The sequence below is a fragment of the Schistocerca americana genome, chromosome X (genome assembly GCF_021461395.2).
Source record: "Schistocerca americana isolate TAMUIC-IGC-003095 chromosome X, iqSchAmer2.1, whole genome shotgun sequence".
Taxonomy (NCBI): Eukaryota; Metazoa; Arthropoda; class Insecta; order Orthoptera; family Acrididae; genus Schistocerca; species Schistocerca americana.
Window position 1 is genome coordinate 587,823,510 of NC_060130.1, and position 18,768 is coordinate 587,842,277.

An 18,768-nucleotide genomic window follows, 5' to 3' on the forward strand; every position below is an offset into this window, starting at 1 on the left:
CTTCAATTTTAAACACAACAGTAACAGGAAATACTTACCCACACAAACGTAAGGAGTGTGTCACCAGCAACTGCCCATCGGCTTTAACAACAGGCGACCAAAAGCTTGGCATTCCGCGTACAAACGCTCTTAAGCCATCCTTTCCCGTAAACTGCAATTTCCAAACTGCTGACTGCTGCTGCTTCTATTATTTGATAGTGTTGCCAACATAACTTGCTTACATTCAAAATCACAATATGACATATACCATTAGAGAACAATATATCCGTACAGTTGTTCCTATTTGAATTCATTAATCATCGAAAAGTAGCCTGTTATTCAGAACTCCTAAAAGAATTCAATTCGTACTTGTTAACATTACAGGCATAACATTTAGTCTTTGCGTATTGGCCACACTGTGTCGAAGGTAGTCAATCTGCACGGCCGTCTGTTCCGTGGTCGTACCGTCTGGCGTCTATCCCGACATAACATTGACACGACAAGTCACTCAGGAAGTCGTACGTGTGCGAAGATAATTCATTAATGTGAACGAACTATTTAGATATAGCTTTTCAAAAGCGCTCATCGCGATAATACGTCCGGTATATTTCAGCAGGTTCATTAGTTAGTAGCGTTTGACGCAGAACAGTAACTAAACTTGAAATTCAGTTTATTTAGTTGGAACAGTGATGATACACTTGTGCCGCACGCCCTACGATTTTTTTTGTCGTGTTTTTTGCCTACCATTAATACAATTTTAGAGAAACTGTCAACAACACATCTACTTCACAGAAATGTATCAATTAGTGGGGGGCGAACACTGCCATAAAACGAAATAATAATAACAAATGCAAGACCGCAAAAAATTTGTGGTAATTTTTGAAAAGATCAGTAAAGATAGTGGTACATTGATACTACAACAAACGTATGTTGTTTGAATGACACGAAATATGGGTCTATATGCATTAACACTTTGTTTGACGCATGCCCTAGCGTTTTACTAGCAAACGAAATCGAAAAAGTGTTTCCTTTCATGTTTGAGAACTGTGCGGTACAGCACAATTTGTTCAGCTGGTTTCAAAAGTTGATATTCTTATTGACTGGACGTGAAATTCGGCTTATGTTAAATGCGAACCTTTTGTTCTGTGTCAACAAAATAAGTCATGAACTACTCTGGGAGAACAATTGTGTGTGTATTATTCTCTTTTACGTATTTGATACTGGACTCTATCCCCAACCCTTGTACTTTACTTATCAGATTTGATAAGATGTAGTGCAACAGATGTAAGTGGCACGATATTTTATTATAGAAATAGGTTTGTAATAGCCTTTACTATATAAAGACCAGATTCCTTGATTAAAGTATGTAAAATTCAAACTCTGAAAAGGTGAAATCACTCTCGCTGCCTGCAAATTTCTGTCATTCCTCCTTAAAATGTAAGTATTGAGGGATATCTCTTACCTACTGATTGAAGGAAGAAACACCAATGGCACTATCACTAATTTTGATGACCTCAGTACAGTTGCCCATACCTGTGTTTATTCATCCTCACACTAGTGTGCGATCGTTCCATCTCAACAATTCAGCAAGAACTAATAAAAACATTCAATATTTATTTTACAATTCAGCTATTATTATGATCGTTAAATTAAAGTACTTATGCATGTTATGAGATAATGTTTGTGTATTTAAGAAAGAAGTGGCTTTGGAAGTACATGGTAGTGTGAGGAACTTGCAATTGAAACTTTTATGGCAGCTACAAACAGCTCACATGCAAACTTGGCAAGGAATTTCCAAAACAGGTTAGTGCAGCATTAAGTGCTACAGCAACAAATCCAAAAAGAAATTTGTTTTAAAATAAAAGGAAGCCTGGTAATTGAAGCATTTTATTTTTAGAGAGCTGCCAGGAACAGCATATGGCATTTTAAATATTCACAAACTGACCAAGAGTAGACGAAATGAGAAGTCTTGGTAAGCTACAGATATAAGCAAAAGTACACATATAATAGAAATATAATGGGCAAAGAATGAAAAAGCAAATTTTTCAATATCATGAATGATTAATAAAAGTAATAAAACAAAGAACTTGGAAAGCAAGTCAATGGGATGTGTGTTTCCTAAGTGAGGCAGTTAATGATCAAGAACGGGTTTCAGTTACATTAACAGTACTTGTAAGTTTAATCTTGTGAATCAAGGAGAATGCTGCAACCACACTGCACAGCTTGAGCTTTAGTATGCAATGGAAATTTAAGTCTCTATGATAAGAGACAGATTAAAACAAGTTAAAAATAATGTAAAAGATTGAAGGGGAAATAAGATAATAACTGACACAGACAATTATGTTAACAAAGAAAAATAAGTTTTCACTACTTTCAGTCATCACTGTGGCTCAGCGTAATTACTGTGTCAGAGGTTTGTGGAGAAATAAGAAGAGAAAGCTCAGCAGCATGTAGTTTCTTTGCAGGAGTTGGTGAGACATCATCATGGAATATACTTTCTTGCAAAGAAGAATTAAGTGATAACAATTATTCTAAGACAATAGCAACTACTTGATGACACAGTGGAAAGAGAAGAGCAGGTGAGATAGTCAATGCACTTCCAACCAGTTACAGAAAGCTGAAAGACTATGAAGTGTGCAAACACAATACAGAGGTACAGCTGGAAACAACATCATTCTGTACAAAATTGTCTTTTTGACGTGTGATATACATTATGTTCCAGTACTGATGCACAATATGAGTGTCACCAATGCACAATGTGTCTAAATTAAAGACATTTTGTGGAGCAATGTAGGTGTGAAGAGAGAGAATATGATGAGAAAAAAGATAATCTAAGACTGTTGAATTCTTTGGAGATGATGTAAAAAAAAATCATGGAAAAAATGTATAAATTAGGACATTTTTTATATGGAAATGAAATAGTCCCAAAGATGAGGGTAATGAGAGATGCATGTTTTAATGAACTATGCCAGTTTCTTGTAAACGTACATGGTCGCATTCTAGGAACACTTCCTCATTCTTGTTATTATTATTAACCTAATTACTAAAACACCCCTTTCTCTTAATAGGCAGCTTATTATAGTTTAAACTCCTTACACTAAATACCCCTATTATTAGGATATTGTTCTGTCTTTTCCTCTGTTTCAGAATGAAAGCATTTTCAGGTCACATCATGTTCATGAAAGTCAGTCATGACTCTGTTAATAACAAACTGCTGTCCATACACACCATGGAATGATCCATCATTAGTACCTAAAAATACATATTTCATAAATGTATAAAGAAGCAAAACAATAAAACATTTATTAACTCATAATCCTGTATGTCACTATTTCTGGAAGAGGCTACTAGTTGTATTAATACTATCTGATACAATCTACATATATAATTTTCAGATCATCATTCGGTTTATGAAGGAGGGCACTACTGGTACCATTATGATTTATCACCTTTCCAGTTCCTATGGCAAGTAGTGGGCAGGAAAAATGACTGCTGCTAGGCACCCATATAAGCTCAAAATTCTTCAGTTTTTCTCGTGATGGCCATTTTGCATCATATCAGGCAACAGTCCCAGACTGGTGAGCAATAACTCTCTGGATTCAGGGGTTTTGTCACCTATCTCTTTCTTTCAAGGGTTAATCAAATTTCCTTAAAATTAATCAGCCATGCATCTGGTTCTCCTAGAAACAGTTTTGAATCCGAGTTCCTCCAAGTCACTTCCACATTTTTTGTGTTTGTTACTGTTTACAATGTTTATTCCTCAACCATGTAGTCGAATAACAACAGGTCTTTACACCTATTTATGTATAACATGCTATATTTATTTACATAAAGAGGTCAACTGCTAGTCCCTGCAGCAACTGTTAATCACTGCGAGCCTTCCTGCATTTTGCTAGTTTTCTTGTGTTGTGAGCTTCCTATATACAACAGCATTATCCATTAACAACCTCACAGAGCTTTGAACATTATCCACCAAAGTACAACCAGCAATGTCCCTACAACACTGCTCTGGAGCACTGTCAAAATTGCCTCTACATCACATGATTTAATCTTATCAAGGACTTGTTATAAGTTATATCAGGCAGGAAGCCCTGAATCCAGCCATAAAAAGTCAAAGTGAATAGTGTGTGTGTGTGTGTGTTGTCTTTCCTTTTAGCTCTAAGTAAAGTTTTATAACAATAGTAGCAAAATAATTGCAGGAGGTAAAATTATTATTGTCGTTCAAATAATAGCACCTGCAGACTGAGAGACAGACGAACAGAATCATTAATTTGTATTAAAAGAAGTGTAGATTGTTCAAATGAGACTGGCTCTGAAATATTTCCAGACACTACATATTATGATAAAGCAAAAGTAGTGGCATTTATGATCCTGGACATAGGGTAACTGTAGAACTTGCTCATAGGAAGTTATACACATTTAGGTATGCAAGTGATGAATCCACAAGCACATTTGGCAACAGTCAACAGCAGCAACAATCAAAACAGGTTTACACTGAAAACACTTCGGATGAAAAATTTATCTTATTTTGAGACTTGTTTTTTTCAGTTCTTTGAAGCCAGGACAAAGTCAGACCATACAAAGTCAATTGAGTATTACTCTTGCTGTGTAGCCATCAACAAATGTTCTCATGGGACGAGTATATGTTCAGTGACACCAAGCCACACAAAGTGGGACAAACATCTATTAGATAATCTTGTTCTTGTACCTTATATCTTAGTAGCAATTACACTCAGTGCTCTCATGTATTGTAATTATTACTATCTCCGTCTTTGTCTGTAATTTTTCCCCTCTATGGGAATTATTTCCTGATGTCTTAGCATCAATCCTATCCTCACATCCCACCCTTAATTAGCATTCCAAGTGGTTCTTTCTCTACCTGTTCTGCAGAGAACCACCTCATTTCTTTTCAGTCCACTTAATGTTTCAGCCCCTTTCTGTAACACTAAATCTCAAACACTTATATTCTCTTCTTTTCTGGCTTTTCCACAGCCCCTGATTCACTTCATGCAATATCGTGCTCCAAAGGTTTATTCTCAGAAATTTGCCAAATTAAAGCTTATGTCTGGCCCGATAGATTTCTCTTTACATGCAATACTGTCTCTGCCCGAGCTAGTCTCTTTCTTGTATCATGCTTGCTTTGTCTTACATGTATTATTTTGCTTCCAAAGTAGCAGAATTGCATCACTTTGTCTACTAAATCATCCCCAGTTTGATGTTAAGTTTGTCACTAATCTCATTTCTGCTGCTCCTCAGTACTTTTGGCTTACTATAAATTCATATCCTGAGCCTTGCAGTGAGTTCATTCTGTTCAACAGGTTCTGTAATTCTGACTCACTTCACTAAGGACAGAACTGTCATCAGCATATCTTATCATCAATGTTGTTGTACCATGAATTTTAAGCCTACTTATGAACCTTTCTTTTATTTCTTTCATTGCTTCTATGATGTAAGGGTAACTAGGAGAGGACAAATACTGTATGCTTGCCTTACTCCTCTACTTTAATGCAAGTGCTCCTCCCTTGGTCTTCAACTATGATTGTTCCCTCTTAATTTTTGTGCACACTGTGCATTGCTCATCTTTCTACAAAGCATATACTTGTTTCTGTGAAGATTTCGAACAGCTTGCACCAATTTCCATTGTTAAGTGCCTTTTAAAAATCAAAAAATCCTATGAAAGTGCCTCCCTTGTATTATGGGAGGTAATATGTTACCTGCCTAGGATCACTTATAACAGAATATATGAACACCCCACACGAAAGTGTGTGGTGATTGTTCCACAACTTTAAAGGACCTTCTACAAAGATTTTACACACAAATAGCAGTTTAGATTATGAAGAAATGCAGGAACACGTGAGGCAGTACTGACCCTGTGACTTCTCTTTGACGATAGGTTAAATAAAGGCAAGCCCACATTTAGAGGAAGTTTTTGACAATGTTGGCTGGAATAAATTGTTTGAAATTCTGAGGGTAGGAGGGGTAAAATACAGGGGGTAACAGCAGTTCTGAGAGTCAAGGGGCATCAAAGGGATGGAGGGTTAAGAAGGGAGTAAGGCAGGGTTGCAGCCTATCCCCAATGTCATTCGATCTGAACACTGAACAGCAAGTAAAGAAAGTGCAGGAAAAAATTTTGAGAAAGAAAGTTCAGGTAAAAGCAATAAAAACTTTAAAGTTTGCCGGTGACAATGCAATTCTCTCAAAGGCAGAAAGGAACTGGAAGAGAAGCTGAATGGAATGAACAATGTATTGGAAAGAGGATATAAGATGATCAACAACAAAAACAAAACAATGGTACTGGAATGCAGTCAAATTAAATCAGGTGATGCTGAGAGAATTAGGTTAGGAAACTAGACACTTAAAGTAGTAAATGAGTTCCATTTTGGCTGCAAAATGACTTATGACGGGCGAAGTAGAGAGGATATAAAATACAAACTGGCAATGGCAACAAAAGCTTTTCCGAAAAAGAGAATTTGTTAACACACAATATAGATTTAAGCATTAGGAAGTCTTTTCTGACAGTATTTGTCAAGAGTGCACCAGTTGTTCGGAAGTGAAATGTGGAAGACAAACAGTTCAGACAAGAAGAAAACAGAAGCTTTTGAAATGTGGTACTACAGAAGAATCCTGAAAATCAGATGGGTTGATCATGTAACTAATGAAGAGATACTGATTGGAACTGAGGAGAAAAGAAATTTGTGTGCACAACTTGACTAAAATAAGGGATCAGTTGATAGGACACCTTTTGAGACATCATCAGTGGTGTCACCAGTTTAGTGCCGGACAGAAGTGTGGAGGTAAAACAAGAGATGCATATAGTTATCTGGTTCACAAAGATGTAGATTGCAGTAGTTATTTGGAGAAGAAGAGGCTTGCACAGAATAGAGTAGCATGGGAAACTGCATCAAACCAGTTTCGAACTGAATAGCACAACAAACAACACAGTGCAATAGTTAACACACTTGATTGGAATTCTGGAGAATGACAATTCAGATCTCTGGCTGTTCATCCAGGTTTAGGTTTTCTTATGGCAAATTCTGGGATAATTCCTATGAAAAGTATGTGGCTTCCCCAGTCAAAGATTAAAAAGTTTTGGTTGTCTATTGGTGTGTCTATGATCATGTGTCACTGACACACAGGTCCAATGAAACAAAAATAAATATACTAAGCTCTGTAAAATTGCATCACAAAAAAGTGTAATATAACTTAAATGAACCTCCTATTACATATGGAACAAACTAACAATACATTAAATGTTATGGCATGAAACTAAAGAAACTTGATATGTTCCTGAGGATTCTCCCATAATGTAGTTTGTATGCATGTCTAGAAAGTGTCAACAATGGTTGCTGGAGGATTGTAATGACCAAGCTGCCAACCATGTCCCAGATATGTTTGATGGGTGACATGCCACACAAACATGCAGGCAGGGTAAGCAGTGCCCCCCCCCCCCCTCTAATTTTTTTTTAAAGGTTTGTCCTGTATACATATGGTCCACGAGTTTCCTGAATGTGGTCTAGTAAGGTAAGCTCTCAAATCTGCTTGATGATGCAATTTCTATTTATATTGCACTCAATATGTTTAAGTCAAGATCACTTGTATTCAATGGTGCACCAAATAATTACATTATAAAATAATGAGACATAGTTGCTGGCAGTATGTACAGTCAGGAGATGAAATTTCAGTACTGCCATTACGCCCATATAAAAATACACAACAACATCCTAGCTTTTGGAACTAATAGTTCCTTCCAATATGGGAGACAGTGATAGGCTGGCGTTGGCTGCTTTTTTAATTCCCCCCCCTCTGCACTCCCCTCCCCTCCTCCCTACTCTGGTGAAGAAGGAACTATTCATTCTGGAAAAGAGGATAGTGCCAGATATTTTCATGTGTGCCTATTGACAGTACTGAAATTTCGCCTCCTGAAGGTAAGTGCTCACCAGCAATTCTGTTCTGTAACTTCATAGTTTTCTCGAGTGAATTAGCCTTTAGGTACAGTTACATTGCAGTAAAAGATATGAAAACAGGTACCTTCCCCTCAAATGTGTGTAAGTGGAGGTTTATACAGAACAGCACTATATTCAAATTTCAGTTAGGAGCGGGACCCGTGCCGATTCGTTGCATGGAACTGTGAGAACCTGGGAGTAATGTGAAGAGTATGCACCCTTTTCTCAAACCCCAAGGATTACACATACAGCAATGTGGGAATAAAATGTACAAACTATGTTAAATGATGGTTAGCTGGAGGTAACAGTACATAAGATTCCTAACTACAAACAACAACTACTTCTTAGATGATACAAAAGGATATGAGCAAGGACAAGTGAACATGTTGATGATACAGTCACAGGCACTTGTCTTTGTGCCCATACTAAAATACTTAAGAGACTGAGTATTGTTATAAGTGAAAAAAAGGAACACTCACTATTAAACTACATATTGCAAAACATACATCATAAACATGTTCAGCCTGCCTACAGGGTGAAGAGCCACAAATATGGAGACTACACTGTAGACACAGATTGGTGGTTGTAAGTTCATTATCTCTCTCTGATGAAAAAAGAATGCCGCTGTCTGATTGTTACTTGTGCCAATCATATAAGTATGTCCAGGTTCTACAATATACACATGAGCTAGTTGATTCATTTTAATTTTTTCTCTTGTAGTGTCATAGTTTTACTGTATCTGACCAGTACAACAGCTCAGTGGGACATGGAATACATTTCTGTTACACAGCTGCCAAAATGCTAATTTCAGATTTTCTGTTGCATCCATTAATATCATGCATCTTAAAATTTCATGTGCATGGATGAAGTTGACAAAGCACCGTGTCAGCTTAATTTGTCTCTAAAGAACTATAATGTGACTCATTTGTACATTTATCATTTCCTGAATAAGAACTGATCAACACATATCAATTTTTTCTTCTCCAAATACAGTAAAATATTTCACATAATGGGAGCTGAGGAAAAGACTGCTACATATGAGGGAATTGTCAGACTATGTTTTCACAGATGTAATAATAGAACACAAATTAATCAAAAGATTAAGGTTTTGTTGGAAAACATGTAATGTTCCCATTTCAACTGCTTGATTTGTTTCTCCAACATTTGTTTTCTATTAAACAAAATGTTGATGGAAACAGAAAAGAATTTTTTCTTCACTTATGATGCCTTTTGACACTAATAAGAAAATTATCTCAGATCTTTTACAACAGTTTAATACTTATATATATATACACACACACATAGAATGACATGAAAATACAAAAACTTCTAACACACAGAAAAATAACAATATATTATACATATTGTACAGTAAAATTTACAGAGTATGACACAGTAAACTGGCAAATCTAAATGCACACAAAGTAGCAACATTCACAAATTTTGCAAAATTTATAACCTCAGTTATTTTGTACTTTGTGCCTAAAGATTAACAGGGGCAATATCAGAGTTATACAGCCTACATTAATCATATAAAGATACAGCCTCTCTTTCATATATGTTTTATATAAAAGCACAATACACAATTTACATGCTCCAGTCAAAATCTCAGATGGTCAGTCCTGCAAGTGAATGTTCTTTATGAGCTTTCACCAACACACATTAAAGGTATGAAGCAATTCTGGACGTGTAAAATGGTAGAACTGTAAAACCAGTTCTCATCATTTTTCCAGGTTTATTTACAAATACCTACTACAGTTTCCCTGAAAACACAACTAACAATTTTGGGTATGAGTCTGATTGTTTAACTGACAACAAAATTGGAAAGAGAATGTTTGTAATGGAAACTCAGAGACAGCAACTTTCCTACAAATAATTTCTTGGAACTGGGATCCACAGCCTGCATAAAATTATGAAGTGACTTTATCTTTCCTTTATTAGGGTTTAATTATAGAGAAATGTCTGTGTTTCCAAAAAATCAGTTGATTTTGGCCTCCGTGGCTATGTATTCAAGTGATTAGTACAAATAAATAGCTTGGAAAAATGACTGAGAAGTCCAGATTACATCTGCCTCTGTCCACACATGTATCAGGTGTCTACAAATTTTTTTACCATCATTTAGCAGTAGAAAGTCCAATTCCATACCTGATCACTTACACACTGCATTAGATGTATAAAATTTTACCTATTAAAGGAAAAATGGTATATCTCACTAATTTTATCACAAATGCAGAAAACTGGGTGATCTGAATACACACACCATCATGAAAAGTTGTCAGGCATGCAACATGTGATCATCCAGTAATGTTATACAGACACTTCTGAAGAATAGTTGATCAACAACCAGAACACTTACTTTGTTTCAGAAACTGTAACCTGAATAACTTGCACCAGAAATGTTAATTTCATTCACTCTTCAGTTAAGCCACATTTATACAGAGTTTCAAGCATAACACTGTTTCTGGCCTGCAGCCACTAAATACCACTGTGTGGCACTAGTGTTTGTTTATTTTACGACTTACTTCATGCAACAGACTATAGTAATTGTGTTGTCTCGTACAGCGTGGTAACTTCAAACATATGTTGTCAAAATCAAACACACTGTGAGAAGAGTACCTGTGGAGTGTGTTAAGTGCAAATTATAAAAAATCCAAGTTAAAACAGGACTCGATGCAGTAAATCGCTGCTGTCCTTAACAGCAGCAGTGACATGGAAAAGAAACTGAGGTATCTACAAATACAGTACAGACAAACTGTATCTGGTTCTCTTTGAGGCAGAACTGGATTTATGCGAGAGAACAGAGAAAATATCAGTGAGCTTGGATGTGGCAGGAGGATTGACAATTTCCTCATCACAATCATTGGTACCAACTTTAACATAACTGTGGAAGAGGAGGGCTGTGTTGATAATGAAGATGATTTGATTATAGAGTGTGTCTGTAAAGTCATAGTGCAGTTAGGAGTGCTGGTTGTGGCTAACATAGATGAAATGAAAGGTTGAAGCTTTCGCTACACTGGACAGCATTGCAAAGAGTTTATGTAATGAAGTTAAATGGTGTACGCAGGCAAGGTGATGGCACAACATGACAAACCATGTAGCAGGAGCACATCAGGCCACAACAGTTGAGGTGTGGATGGTGCAAAGGAAAGTTCACTGTCTTTTGCAGCTTGCTAAATTTGAATATGTGTGCAGTGTTCAATCTGAATATCATCACATGTACAGTGAAGAGCCACCACATAGAAGTAACATTAATTGGTAGGATATGCAGTTAAAGGGCCTTCGGTAAGAGACAAGTCTGAAGAAGCTATATGCCACAGCTACCTAAGGAGTACCAAAAATGGGTGCGCGCGCACTTGAGGCTTAAGCCTAAAAAAGACTGCTGTTCATAAGGTTTTGAATTAACATATTTGTTTTTCGGGTTGCAGATTGCAATTATTGCATACTATCAAACGGACTGATAGACCAAAATGATTCGAGTTTGTTACAGTTAAGTCTAACGAGACTGATTATGAAGAACAATTTATGAGGAAGATTGTGTTTAGCGATGAGGCCACATTCCACGACTGTGGTCATGTTCATCACTGTAACATCAAAATATGAGCTTCTCAAATTCCTCATGCCCACATTGTGTATAAACGTAACACCTCTAAGGTGGATGTGTGGTGCGTCCTGACATATGAAGTAGTTAAGGGCCTGTTTTTCTTTGCAGAGCAGACTATGACATCAAACAATTACCCTGACATGTTGTAATTCCACAATTTCCACAAAGAGTCCTCTTAAACAAGACAACACTCCTCTCCACACTACACGAACACGGTTCGCAAGTTTCTGGATACAAAATTTCCCGTGTGGTGGACAGGAAGGGGTGGTTTTAAGTCATGGCCACCAAGATCCCTGAACCTAACACCATCAGACTTTTACTTTTGGGGTTATGTGAAGCAATTTGTGTACAGAGAATGTATCAATGACATCAATCATTTAAAACAGATAACCACAGACGCAATTCACTCTGTTACACTAGATGTCCTTACAAGTGTGTGGGAAGGAAATACCAATTAGATGTGTGTAGAGCAACAAATTGAAGTGACATTGAATTGCACTGAACAGGTAGACACATGATGAGAGTGTTTCTTTCACTTCCTTCTTGTTTCATATTTCTGTGTTGTTTAATTGCTTTTCTGTTACTGATCAAAACTGGATCATGACTTTATGGACTCACTGTCTTTGTTAATGTACTGAAAGTATTTATTTGCAATAAAACATGTCTCTCAATGTTACTTACATACTTAAATTGCCTTGACAAACTGCTGCAACTATACATGGTGGTCAGAAACATTCTGAAAAGCTTGTAAGGGTGTTACAGGGTAGGTTGCGCAGAGAAATAATTGTTAAGAAAAAAATTCAATATGTTGCACTGTTTCCGAGTTAATTAACATTAAAGTTTGCCAATCAGGCCATTGCGCATGCAAATTCAAGTGGACCACCAAATACAATTAGTGTCGGTTGTTCTCATAGCATGAACAACAGTGCACAAAAGCGCTGAGGTTTTGGCTCACGTTTGATCCGTACTACTGTCCTATGTCCAGTTCTTGTATTGCTGTCAGGTTCATTTTAAGGAAACCAAACAAAAAAACCACTTTCTCTGGGACCACTTGAATTTGCATGCACAATGGCCTGATTGGCCATGCTAATTACATCACAAATGATGCACTAGCTAATTTTCTTCTGAACAATTGTTTCTCAGCACAACCTACCTCACAACACTCTTACAAGTTCTTCATACTGTTTCTGACCATCCTGTATAAGCTATACCTGGCTTTGAGGAACTGAATAAATGTTCAAGGCTTTGAAGCCAAGCCACTGTTGCCAAAAAATAAATAGCAACAAAAACTCTTTGCTTTACAGGAACTGCTTTTCTGAAATGTGTGTTTTTCTTTGAAACAAATTGCTCTATCATATTCTTTAGAATTTCAAAACCGGACGGTGATTTCCTGGTGAAGTTACAAAAATCAGCACCATCCTCCAAATTATGCTTGCACAGCATGTAACTCCTGCCACATTTTTTTATAGTCTGTTTTTAACCACCAATGCTTCCTTATATTCTCCATTATTATTAATGCAGCACCACGTATAATTAATTCACCATTTTTGTTGGACATAGCATAGAATGCAATTCAAACACACAACATGAAGTGTTTGCCACTAGCATTGACATAACAGATGATGCTAATAAACATACATAAATACTTTTTACTAGGGCAGATGGCGATACAAACAATGAACATAGCTGCGAACATGTTGCAGATTTTGTCAGAAACAATGTTATGTACAGAAATGTGTTTTTAAACTTGGTGTAAATGTGGCTTTAAAAAGATAACAGTACACACCAAAATTTACGCTACTTTTTAACATTGACTATATTTACACTCACTTATGTACTATCATAAATTGTCTACCCTCGATCCCTTACATATTGTTTCTGACATATACAGTTTTGGTCAATAAAGGAATAATGATGTAATTTAATAATTTCATCACAAATACAAACATCATCAAAAAAAGATAGTTGTTTGTGTAGTATAATTTCAAAAGTAGCAAGGTCATATATGACACAGAATGTACGAATTGCGTATCTGAAACAGTCTAAGGTATGTAATAATTAGTACCAGGTCATTTTTATTTGCTAAGAAAACAGCAGTTGCTTCTGCAGAATATTTCAAGCAAAATTTCTGTGATAGTACAATGGTAATAGCAGGCCACTATAATTTTCCGACTACTTAAGAGGTTGTTGGTTACTACTGGATTTGCAGCAATCTCTTTACAACAGATGCATATCAATGGGCACTCACGACAATGATGATCAGCTCCAGTAGGAAAATAACAATCTGAGGCATACATTAGCATTTTGTTAGAAGTGCTGTGGGCAAAAACTGGCTATACAGAAAATGTACATGTGATATGCCATTATAATTGAGCAGCTGCAATGGAAGACACTAGAGGGGAAATCTGAAAAGAAATAAATATAAAACCTACCCCAACACAATAAATGCATTGCAGGAAGGCTTTTTGGTGAATTACAGAAACTGATGAAGAGGTAAATTGCAAAAAGAACTACTTTTACTAAAAATTAATTTATTTGTCTGTATTGTCCACTGTGGCATGCACATGTAAGAGTGGCAGGATAGAAAACTATATAAAGAAGGCTAAAAAGGACACATGGTTTATGGAGTTTCTGAAAAAAAATTAAAATTGAAAAAAGAAATTTACAAAGCTGAAAATTAATTATGTGCAAGTAATCATTGCTAGGAATGTAAATATCAGGTTTCTGAGGCAAATGTTCACATGACAATAGAAATGTAGGTGATATGATGATATAGTGGTGCGCACACAAGAAGGCAGGTGGTGGGGTGATGCGCAGTGACCAAGATCAGTGAACCATGTGACACACCAGCCAATAGCATAATTCTGCGACATCCGTCAGTAGCATGTGCATCGGGTTGTGTGTGAAGATTTAGCATTCATTCTCATGTTAGTGTAAGTATAGTGAGGTTACTTAGCCACTGTAGTGTTCATTATGTGTGACATAAAGCAAACATTATGAGTATTACATCAAGAAGTGACTAATAGTTTCCCGAGCATGTAAATTCTGCTAGGCAGAATCAGAAATAGAAACAGTGGCTGGGTGTAGTGCTCACCCATGCATTGCCAGTTGGCAATGACTGGAGTGTGAGCATGGGACAGACACACAGAGAACACTAGTGACACCACAAGGAACTCTGTCACTCTCTGCACAGAATGTATCACGCTGTTGTCTTCTTGTGTGGCACCCAGTTATAGCAGGGGAAAACTAACTCCCCAATGTGTACAAGATAAGTAAAACTATATAATGAATCATATTAAAACCACCTATACATTGCAAGGTTATCTAATAATAATGATGATGATGATGATGACAAATATTGTCTGAAGGACTTCAGTTTTCAAGTATATATGTGTTAAATGAAATGACATTGCTTAGCATCAACGTCTCTCCAAAACTTCAAGAATACCAATGTGTGTGCGCATGCGCGCGTGCGCGCACACACACACACACACACACACACACACACACACACACACACACACACACACAACTTGAAATGTGAAACGTCTTTCAGTGGACAATAACACAGGCTGTAATAGTCCTTGGTACAGATTTATGTTACTTAATATGAGATATAGAACTAAATATCTATCTGCAGACTTGAAAAGATGATACTCTCACAGCAGGCAAATGACATTATCATCTTATACAAAGGAACAAGTCTATCAAACAATAATAATAAGAAGAAGAAGAGGAAGGTACAGAACAGAACCAGCAATCAGTCTGCCTCACAAGTGTCAGAATTACTTATACAATTTATGTGATAGATTTAGCATTTGATAAATTTTCTATCAAACTATTCATAGAGTAATGTTACCACAACAATATTTTCTCCAAATGAACTGAATGTTGTGGACTATTTCCACTTAACACCTAAATGTATATGTATCTATTAGTAAGTCCTGTGTTTAAAACTACCACAACATGATAACAATGGATTTAATTTTTAATGTATAAAATAGAAAAGTCACCAGCCTCTACATTAGTTTGACAACACAGTTCTTTACTAGGTATTGTTCTATTGGAGACTGCATGTCCTTGGTATCATCTGACCTGTGAACTGGTTCACACAGCTAGTAGAGGGCACGCGAGGGGGCTACAGTTTTGCATGTAATGTGGAATATATGTACCTATAGTCTATCACATCAAACACTCAACAGCAATAACATTAGAAATAGCTGGTCACATGACTGAAAAGTCGACTGACCTCAAACTGGCCACTCGAATGACAGCTGAGTGCAAGATGTGCAACATCAGTGTGTTTAGTCACAGCCAAATTATTGTTTTCCTATGCATGGAACCTTTCATATCCAAGGCCATGCAGGCACTGCGATTTTCAGATGTTATTGTGTCAAGTCTAAACAGAGTATCTTGATTCTAGGAAGACCACTGCTGCTAGGGTCAACTGTTGTGGTTTCTAACTGTGACTAGACAAGCCACAGTGAAGCAAATCACTCATTAAGTTAATGTTGGGCAACAATAACCAGTGAGAAGCAGTATCATTCCAGAAACACCAACATGCTGTTGGGTACAGAAGCCACTGGCCCACATATGTACCTCTGTACACGGCAAGTCACAGGGTGCAGAGATTAGCATGGGTGCACAACCACCATCATCGGACTTCCAGAGCACGGAGAAAGGTCACCTGGGATTAAGGAGTAATGGTATATGCTGATACACCCCAAACAACATAAAAAACAACATAAAACAATGCACCACACTTATCAACAGGGCACCACTGGAGCATGTAGTAAAGGTATTCTTATGTGGAGGATGTTTACACAGGATTAAATAGGGCTCCTATTAGTGTGCCTTAATCTTCCACTACAGAAAAATACAAAACCAAACGATCCAGCCACATGCATACATTAGTTTGCTTACAGAATTCTGCAAGCAATGTGTGCCCCCGAGACAAAGCACCTCCACCATCCTATCAATCCTCAACAATGTCAGAATGATTTGAAGAACACTCTACGATCATGAGATTGCTTGTGCGTTCTCCCCCTCCCCCTCGTCCTCCTCAGCTCCAGGTTCCATCCATCACATGAAATGAACCCTATTGAGCATATGTAGAACACTAATCATGTGAGATGCATGCCTTGAAAACAGCTCTGTCTATTTTCCATTAGTCGTGGCCAGTTGTTGAGCAGTTGTCGGTCAGTATGTCTCTCCCCATCCCTCCCCCACTCCACAAAAATTCCTTTTAGCGCCTCAATGTCTGTAGCATGACAAGACACCAGTATCGTCAGGTCAAAACAGCGTGCTACACGCTACTCGGTATGTACCTCTAATTCAACTGCTAATGAGTGTATATCTTATAGCAGCTATGCAAAGCAGAAAGCAGAGCACACAAAACTAACAGCACAGATGGAAATAACAGACAATAACATCTGTGCTAAGAGGATTATGTAAGGCACATCATATGTCTACTTTTGTATGTTTTGTAACATTTTATGTAGTTAGTACAGGGTGGTCAACAAAATCTAAATTATATGGTTTATTTCAGACTTAATTTGCCATGTGAAAGGAGCTGATTAGTGACGAAATTATAGTAATCATGTTTCAACAAACATTCTGTAAGCATTTTAGTATCAACACTTCACAAAATGATTGTATTAAGGAAATAATGGAAGTATGCAAGTGATATTGACACTCGTCTCCAAATTTGGATGTATGGGGAGAGAAATCAAATGACACCAGTGCCAATACTTTTCAACCTCTTGGTTCATCATTGTGAGTTATCTCGGCTATGCCAAATGTTAACAATGCACTATCCTGAGGCAGTCCAAGTGTTCATCTACTTGTCCATATTTTTCTTGGTGCCTTTACTTCATTCCAGTTCCGTGTATAAAATGCAGAGTCCATTTCCTTCAATTTCTTTGTGATTACTCTTATTTTTGTAACATGATAACTGAACAAAATAGATACAGCTCTAGCGTACATGTATTCAGGCTGCTTTCTATCACGAAGTGAAGACAATGAGGAAGAATGTACTAGCTTGTGAACGGGGGAATAGTGACTTGAATAAACTATAAGCCAAAATAACTTTTCAAGTCCTCCGTGAGCTAAGATGCAAGAACTGGTAGGGAGTTACGTAAGAGAAGGAACACTATTAAGCTAAAGGCCATGATATTCTTTTGTTTGTGACACCTCGTTTTGGGAAATTTTCATCAGTAAATATTGTTAACCCTTTCGCTGCTACAGATGTGCTTTCTGCATTCCATGCTGAGGATGGCTTTTGTTATGGCCACATTGCTTGCCAAATGCTGGTACCTGTGTTGAGAGACAGCATTCCGACCGATATGAAATACTTATACAATTTTTTAAAAACCATTACATGAAACAAATTGATTTTTGCACATCTTACTGACTGATATCTTTGTGCTTTATAAAGAGCTGAATTTCTTTTCATTATGTGCCATAGTTACTGCACTGCAGAAAATTAAGTAAAGCACCAAGCGAAATTTATAGATTCTGCAGAGGTTAAACACACTACGTAAGCTTTGTGTATGGCTGATTTTAACCCATACAGTGAATATATATATATATTTTGAGATTATATATATATATAATCTCAAAATATTATTTAAAATTGAGAGCAGAATGGTATCTCACTTCCTTCTTCAGTTATTGGGTTTCATATCTAATGGATGCCCGCATGTGATGCACCCATTCACGTCCTTGCGCATCACAAATCGTGGTTATGACAACCGTCATATCTCAAATGATTCAAGATACCTAAATGAGGTTTTTTGTGAATAATAGCACACAATGAGGTACACATGTTGTACAATAAATACTCAAACTTTTTTATCCACAGAGATATGGAAGTAACTTCTCTGCAGCAGTGACAAGTCAGCAGGTCAGGACGCATCCAAACATCCATAGGACTGTATGAAAACCCAAGCGGCGCGTGTATACGTGTCTGCAGCACCTGGGGAACAGCGTAGTAGGATGTGTACACAAGATCAGAGCAGCAAAATGGTTAAGTAACACGTATAATGAAAGTGATTAATGAAACAGAAAATAATTTGCACGTATGTTAGTTTCTGTTGAATGTTGTGCACTGAGGATAGTGCTATGCAAATATTTTGCTTTCAGATACTTCAAATAAATTAATAATTTTTGAATTATTCCTTTGCAGAAATTCTTCATTTCACAATTTAATCTGGATTAAATATTAAGATATGTAATACAGATATA

At 36.9% G+C, this 18,768-nt stretch overlaps 1 long non-coding RNA gene across 1 annotated transcript; it reads left to right on the top strand.

Moving 5' to 3' along the window:
* The first annotated feature begins 444 nt into the window (after positions 1–444).
* LOC124554745 lies at positions 445–18,533 on the top strand. Its single transcript, XR_006968427.1, has 4 exons — positions 445–1,416; positions 1,674–1,782; positions 1,877–1,951; positions 18,386–18,533. It is a non-coding gene; the product is annotated as an uncharacterized LOC124554745 (long non-coding RNA).
* Positions 18,534–18,768: the final 235 nt, after the last annotated feature.